The sequence below is a fragment of the Ascaphus truei genome, chromosome 3 (genome assembly GCF_040206685.1).
Source record: "Ascaphus truei isolate aAscTru1 chromosome 3, aAscTru1.hap1, whole genome shotgun sequence".
In the NCBI taxonomy this organism is placed as follows: Eukaryota; Metazoa; Chordata; class Amphibia; order Anura; family Ascaphidae; genus Ascaphus; species Ascaphus truei.
In genome coordinates, this window is record NC_134485.1 from 266,725,608 (window position 1) to 266,734,682 (window position 9,075).

Consider the following 9,075-nt stretch of genomic DNA (forward strand, 5'->3'; position numbering starts at 1 on the left):
ACAATCACATTGAAGTATTTGAAGAGCACATGCAAGGCGTGACTTGGTGAACTTGCATATCTTGTCAATTCAGTTTCCAGCCTCTAGCCAACATCGGAGTTATGTAATACTTGCAAGAAATCTCCAGGTCTTTATACTGCCGACATGGACCCAGGGACTGTTCCACCTCACAATGAGTGACACTCTCTTAATAGCATGGATCAATGTTTCAGTGTATCAGGTAAAAGGTCAGCAATATAAATACAGAATGTTGACACTTGCTCTCGTTCCTTGCCCAATGCCTTGGACAGTCAGTCTTTTTGGTCATTGTTGTGCGATGACCTTCATCCATGAATGACCATATCGCTGAATGTTGCTGTTCCATCATTCAAATTATGTAGAACTTCAGTGTAGCTCAATTGATTGAGTATATTGAATTTAACTTATTGTGTTTCTCTGACAGATAGAGAACTTATTACGATTTTTCAAATTCAATATGTTGAGAATATTGATTATACAATTTGGTTTCTTGATAAAAACTGGCTATTGAGTTTAGAACCTGACATGTGCTGTTACGTGTAGCTCTCTTTCCCCCACCCTCTGGGAGATAAGGCATCTACGGTGTATGTGGTGCTTTACCTGTGGCTCACCAGAGACCTGAACCTCCACCTCTGGGAGCCTGGGGTGTACCTGATTCAATAAGTGACAGCGCTTCCACCTGCGCAGGATCCTAACTAGATGGGATAACCCCGCAGAGGAACAAACAATAATAGCACAAAAAATATAACAATAACCTTTACTTATGAACATGTATATATTCAGCAATAATGAAAATAGTTATGCTACTGGTTTCAGTTACCACTTAACCACGCAGGGCCTTTCCCACCACTGTGTAACCCACACCGTGTCCACAGTACCTGAAGTGACCCTCGGGCACCCAACCACCCTTGGTGTCCACAAGTATACAGCCCCCACCCCTTATGTGTGGTCAGCGCTGCCACTATGGTGTGTATATTTGGTTGGTGCACTTAAGCATATAGGAACATGCCGGGTGCTCCAGCACCCGGGCGCGCCGATTGGAAGACAGAGAGGATCCGCCGATCCAGCGATGTCATCCGCAATGAGTCAGCCTCTGCATGGGATGGTATCCTGCTGAAGTGTCCCACACGAAGATAGTCTTTACTCCTTGCAGTGTGATCTGGTCACAATTGTCAGGGCCGTGCAGCTTGCAGCTGTGCCTAACTTACCAAATAGCTAATGGGACAGGGTCCCTACCTAAAGGCCTGTCCCTGTTGCAGCCACAATCTTATTGTATGAGTCGGGGCCTAGCTGGAACCTAGGGGCGAATCTGGCCTAGTGCAGAGGGTCACAGACCCCTGCACATACCTCCTACCCTGTCCTTGTCCCAGCACCGACTGCTAGCGTGGTCCCTGCGCGCGAAATGTATCTTTCCCCAAGCGGGGGAATCTGGCTGCGTGATTGGCTCCCTGGCATCATGTGCCTTGCAGCCCTGATCGGGAGCCGCCGGTTGTCATCGGCAATGCACTCGCCCGGTGCAAACCCCCCTTGCAGCAACCACACTTTCCCCTGCTGCAGCGGAGGTAAGGGGGAACCCAGGCCACATACGGATAAAACAGAACACTGACCATGCACACATAAGAAAAGCAAAGTTTACTTGCTCCTCCAACAAAGTGGAATAGCATACAGAAGTTTCCTAGTTCTGTGCTTATAATGTGGCTCACATAATACTCTAACGGCTTTCATTAACTGCATCAAAAAGTGACATATGAGATTGATGTAGGTTTGATAAATCAAAGATGATGCAACATTTTTTTGCACCAATTACAGAGTAAATCCAAAAATTAGAAGGGAAATGAAATCAAAGAAATTAATGCAACTGTTGCATTTTCTATACATTTAATAATATATTGATTGTAATTGAGTATAGTATTTCACATTTTAGTTAACAAAGAATATACAATTGCCCTTATTCAGTAAGCTGCACTAGCGCTGATCCGGCGCTATTGCATGGAAAGACCAATTGAAGTAAATGGGACTTGTGATGCAAGAGTCAGATCTGCGTTGTCACAACTTAAGGGTCAATGACAATGATCAATGATCTACAATGTCCCCATATTAATCCCCATATTAATCTTGGAAGTGATCTACAGGTACATAGTTCCAATCACGGTGTTTATTTCGTGCCACAATATACCATTATTCATGCACAAGTAGTCATATTGTCACAGTAGATTTATTAGAAGGTTTACACTGATTTATTTTTTGCTGTTTGATTATCACTGTTCAACACAACATACTGAGGACTAGCACCAAGGAGGCCTTTTTCTTCACCCCTTAGGAAGAAGTGCTGCTGCTGATCTCCTCTCCCTCTAAAAATTGCCCTCTGGATCCTATTCCCACCCATCTCATCAAATCTCTGACCCCTGCTCCAATCCCTACGCCAACACATAGTTTCAACTTGTTCCTCAGTGCTGGTACCTTTCCCACCTCCTTCAATCATGTAACAATTATACCTTTACTCAATAACAATAAGTTTGACCTTACCTGTCTCTCTAACTATCGCTCTGTCTCCCTTCTGCCTTTTGCCTCTAAACTCCTTGAACGTCTTGTATTCTTTTGTTTTCTCCCTTTCTCCCTTTTATTACCTCCTATTCTACAATCAGGCTTCCACACTGCTAACTCCAACAAAACAGCCCTCACCAAAATAACTATGATCTGCATGCTGCCAAAGACAAAGGTCATTGCACCTTGCTTATATTACTCGACCTCTCTATGGCCTTTGATACTATGGACCACCCTCTTCTCCACATTTTCCATACTCTTTGTATCCATAACAGAGCTCTATTTTGGATTTCCTCTTATCTCTCGGATCGTACTTTCAGTTAATCTTTTGTTAGCTGGTAAAAACATCCTACGTACATTTAGGAGTGTCGGCAACCAACCACATGGCTTAACACAAACACAGTGGGAACCTACCATTCTGGTTCGTGTAAAGAGTGCCTGTATATATACTCCTCAAAGGAGTTCAGTAACTGGAATAACTCAAAAACATACAAGATATGAGTTTTATGAACTGCAAAACTATGGGGGTAATCTACATGGCCACATGTCGATGTGGAGCAAAATACATCGGGAAAACATCACACCAATTTAGACAACATATTTTAAAACATTCGAGTACCATTAAAAACAACATAGATACCCCTGTAGCTACAGTAGAGATATCAATCTGGTTCACAAGGGGGACGCTACATATTTAACATTCCATGGCATTGATCATATGTCACTGGGCATTAGAAAAGGTCAGATAATGTGTTGCTTAGAAAAGAGGCTAAGTGGATTTACACTATGGGAACATTATCTCCCAGAGGGAGATAAGGGAATGAATCCCTAATTGGGTGCTCTAGAATCCTCCTGGTGAGCCGTGCAGTCTCCATGCGCTCCGTCATGACTCCTGATCACAATTCTCTTGCGAGCAGGAGTCACAGTCGGCAGAGCGCAGCACCCCCTCGCAGCAGGCCCGGTCCCATTGTGCAGTGGCTATTGTCCCTGCAGCGTCCCCAACAGCGGGCACTGAAGTAGCCAGCGGGGACCTGATCTAAGGCTACGGCCCGCTGTCTGTGCTGCACTCTCGCCTGCCAGGCTGGTGGCGTGTGTAGCTCTGATCCCTGGACTGCAGTGAGCTACAGGGGGAATGACGGGGGGGAGGATGTGATTGAGGTGTGGTGTGGGGCATGGCCATTACATCACCCGGCAGGTTTCACCTCATTGGATGAACAGCCGGGGGCGTGGCCACCACGCTCGTCGCCAGTATTGATGTAAATGTTCCTGTCTTCAGCTCTTGTCCCTGCAGCACTCGCCATAGCTGGCACTGCAGTAGGCAGCAGGGACCTTGCCTTAGGTGGAAATAAGAATACAAACATTAACAGTTTTGGCACATAGAATAACATGACTTGATATTGCATATAGAAAACAGCTAGTTGGTCTATAAGCTATCCTTGACACTAATAGAATGCTTTAGGATGTGTTTACAAATCTGTATTGGTATCCCTACATAGCATTAAACATCATTCACATGTTACTCAAGTTTGAAGATATACACCATGAGATCTCAATAACCAGAAGTTTAATAGCATACAGAGACAGTGGATCTTTGAACACATTATATCATCTCTCATTTTTAACCTTTTAATCCTATAGAGGACATTACCTCAAATCTCCTCCACTTTTAAAATGGGCTGTCTCTGCATTTCTGCAAGCAACACCACAGAGTTAGACTTGGAAGGGGTATGTCTGATTGCGCTTCAATAAGGTTGCTCGTTTCTGTATACTAGGGAACCATGACAACCCCTCGGCTTCCACATCTCTGAATATTACCCTGGAGGCGTGGTCCTGAATGGATATACTGATTGCACCTGAACACAACAGCTGCGCTTTGTGTACATAAAACCATGGAAAACCTTGGATTTAAAGAGCAGAATGAAGCTGTGACCCACCCACCACCTACAAAGTTTTGATCTAGAACTAAACGAGCTTTGGGTGAAGACGTCAGCGTGACTGTGACACAACACATGTCTCAGCCGAGGTGTGCATACACCAGCTAAAATCTCCTTCATAACTCTGAATGTAGCAAGCTTAACTAAGATGTGGACCCACTGAGGTAACTACTAGTGATAGCCAGAGTACAATATATCCATCCTAACTTCCTGGTGCTACAAAACTGGTACAGTACTTTATTATCAGCGTTTGTGATACTATATAGGTAAATACATCACCCCCACACTATAGAGTGGACAATGTGAAGCAATTATCATTTACTTAGTGGCAACATTGTTTGCCTTGGTGGGACATTCTAACTTATCCAAAGTAATTACCTCTCCTATACACCTTCTTTGTTTCCATTTTCACTCCTTTATGTAGTATGGTTTTACCATCTACCATCTGAACAGTTTGGCGCCCGTTTGGCGTTTGTTATTATATATAGTCATATAGAATATAGAATGTAATTCTACGCTTAGCTGAGCAGGGATACCCCCTCTTTTCGTTATATTTTGCTGGCTACTCCTCCTCCTTTGTTGATCTATCTGTGGGCGTATCCATGGGACCTCTTCTCATTTCTCTTTTTACACTCTTTCTAGGTGACCTCATCACATCTCTTGGGTTCAAATATCAATCGCCTCTTTACTGATGACTAAAAAATGTACCGTATAACCCCTTACCAAAGTATCTGAATGTCTCTCCACTACAGATGCAGTGATATATAAATTCCCCTTGGGAAGGAGGAAGCTGCTGATGAACGGAGCTCATGGAAATGCTATGATCACCAGGATCTGAGTCTTTTATAGTGCTATCAATTTGCCTAATTGTTCAATTAACCAGAGCATATGTTACTAATATTTGAACAGCTGTTACATACAAATGATTCTTACATAAGAGATCTTAGATCACAAGTTTACCCAACAAAACATGAACAGGTTATCTCCTATCCATATACCCCTACTATATAAATGTATAAATATAAACCCATATAGACAGATCATGAACATAAAATCAAGAGATTATAGAAAGAAAGAAAAACAATATTGGTAACAACAAAAAAAGGGGAATTAAAATGGCTGAAGGGAAAAAGATAGATAGATAGATAGATAGATAGATATATAGATAGATAGATAGATAGATAGATAGATAGATAGATAGATAGATAGATAGATAGATAGATAGATTGATAGATAGATAGATAGATAGATGTACCTATTAGATGTACCTATTAGAATGTACAGTGTTGTTTGTTACTGTACATACCAATTTATTTTAATTTTAAATATTGAATTTCTCTGAAAGGGTTAAAGCAAATTGTCTGAAATTTTAATACAAGTTGCAACATAATAAGTTTAATGTTTCGTATCATGTCCGGTTGATGAGATTACAAGATAGGGGCTGCACCGATTTGGTTGTAACTTCTGGCAGATCTAAGTTAGTGTAGCAGAAAGGTAACCTCAAAACATATTTAGAATCGGTCAAGGCGTTTGTTCTGTGAGAGAGCACATGAACAAAAACACAAACACACGACCAAAGAGGTCACAAAGTATAGTTGAAATTTTCATTTCACTCACTTCGCTCACTCATTCATCCAATAATATTTAGAATATATTGATTAATAAATATGAACTTTTTCAAAGTGCAAAATAGATAAGGTAAATATTTAATAGTTTTTTTTCACAATATACTGTATTTTTTATCAACAGTGTTGCATGTTCAATATGGACTCATTGCACATATATTAATGAGTCCCAATCCATGGACTCTCCCTCATTACCTCTCACTTTTACTCCACGCTCACAACAAATTAAAAATATAATAAACAGCTAAGGAACTGCTTAAATACAAAAAATGAAATATAAATGTTGTTCCATGCTGGCGCTGCAAAACACTACATACAGTAGTATGATGTTACTATTTCAAATTCAGGAGGAGCTCTGGATAAACTTGTACAATAAGTGCTGTTGTAGCATTCGTTACATCTCAATGCTTATTGTTAGTCGCTTAGTAAAAAGTATAAGTACCTTAGGATATTTCCATCATGAATCTTTCCTAACACATCAATGCTTCACCTTGCAAAAGGAAAACTCCTCACTGAAATGTCAAAAAAATATAAAGATAGATGAATTAGAAACAAAGGCTTTAATGTAACATTGTACTTCTCATCTTGATCTGTAAAATGCATATTACTAAAGAATTCTACGTAGTTTTGAACTGAACATCTTTCCAGTTATAAATCCAAAAAGACTTCTTTACTGTGGAAATGTCCTATATAGCATTTATAAAAAAAAGTCTGTGTGATAAATATTATAAAATCCCTTTTAAAATGAACTATGCTGCTCAAGGATTAAAAGTTGAATAAAGTTTCCCTTATGTGAAAAAGTTTTTAATTAAGTAACTCTTTAATATATTGTAAGGGTTATGCCACTTCAGTCATAGGGCTTATTCACTAAACTTCGATAAATGCATTATTGCACTATAAGTGCTCTTTTGGAGTGATACTGCATGTCTAGCTATTCACAAAGCTTCGCTAACATGGCAATATCACTTTAAAATGGCTTTTTACTGAGCTATAACACACTGGCAGTAACAATTAGTGCCCCAAACTTGCAATTTTGTGCCAGCATCTGCTATTCACTAAACTCCGATGGTGAGATCAGAATTGTAATTGACATAACAAGACTTTCTTTTATTTTTACTAGGATTGTATCCGGGTGTCTCTGGGGGTTCTCGGGGGTATCCAGGGGTCCCTGTGGGTCACCGCGGCCTCTGGGGGCTTCATTGCAAATCATTCTTCCTGGTAATGCACAGGTTATTAAGAATTTATATTAGTGTTAGGGACCCTTGAGATGTGGTCTGCCGTGTAGTGGCTCAGGGGCTTACAACACTTTGGCCAAAATGTTAAACTAAAAGACCATTTTATTTAATAGATATCTATACATATATATTTAGGCACTGTACCGTGTATAAGTTTCACTGGATGTGCACTGAGCTCTGTCTGTGTTTCATGTTCTGTCTCTGGTTTTATATATATATTGCAATGCTCAGTAGCACTCCTCTGTGACACTTATATGTTTATATATTTGTTGTGGTTATTTTGGGGGTTCAATATGAGCTTGTAGGTGTCCTGTATGTTTTACAATTGTTGTTCAGCTGGTCTTAGCTGATTGGAGGGTGGCAACCTCCTGCCTAATTGAGGCTCACCCCCTCCCACATTTAAATGGTTAAAAGCTCACTCCATAGAATCTCCCACTCTCAGGGGAACTTGCTTGTGTAATGGGTATTCCCCCACCCAATCGCATATAGAGTGCATGTGAGGGGGAACCTATATGTTACCTGGTGTGGTGTGTATACCTACAGATTCACAAGAGGTCTGAGCCTCCACTGATGGGAACCTGGGGTGCTTCTCTGGAACGTTTCTTGTCAGCGCCTCCACCTATGTGAGATTCTAGGAGTGTAGAGTGGCCCTCACATAGGAACATCCATAAAGTAACCAGCCCACACCAAAGGTTATGGCTAAAAGGGTTTACTATATGGCAAATAACACAACACAACATACTTCAACAATATGACATTGACAGTGTCCCTCTATAACACTAATAGGCACAACAACCCGGTCACCACGCAGGGCTTTGTACCCCACACGTTATATCAATAGTCCCAAATGTCCCACAATACCCCAAGTGAGTGACTGTTGGTAAAGTTGGTGCACTTGATGACTGACTGTACCTGCCCAGTGCTCCAGCACCTGAGGCTGCAGATTCTTCACAAAGGATCCGCCGCTCTGCGATCTCCTCTGTGATGTCCTGCAACTCTGCCTGGCGGTGGGTGACTCCCGCATGGAGTGATCCACCTTTGGAAAGTCTCTTATCTCTGCAGCCGCAGAGATGATTCCTTATACACTGACCCTTCTTGTCAGAGCACACAGCACTGCAGCTGTGGCACTGACTGAACTGACTAACCTGACTGCTAACAGGGCAAAGTCCCTACCTTAGGGGCCTTCCCTAAATCAGTCACAAGCTGAAGGGGAGTGGGGTCTAGCTGGGGCCTAAGGGGAGAAGCTCACTCCATAGCATCTCCCACTCTCAGGGAACTTGCTTGCTTGCAGTATGATTGTGACAAATCTAATACAGAGTGCTTTCCTGTTAATGTACAGGTTAATAAAAGCTTCAAACTTAGAACTATGCAACTAATTTTGACAGATTTATTATAAATCATTCTTCCTGGTAATGCACAGGTTATTAAGAATTTATATTAGTGTTAGGGACCCTTGAGATGTAGTCTGTCATGTAGTGGCTCAGGGGCTTACAACACTTTGGCCAAAATGTTAAACTAAAAGACCATTTTATTTAATAGATATTTATACATATATATTTAGGCACTGTACCGTTTATAAGTTTCACTGGATGTGCACTGATCTCTGTCTGTGTTTCATGTTCTGTCTCTGGTTTTAAATATATATTGCCATGCTCCGTAGCACTCATCTGTGACACTTATATGCTTATATATTTGTTGAGGTTATTTTGGGGGTTCAAT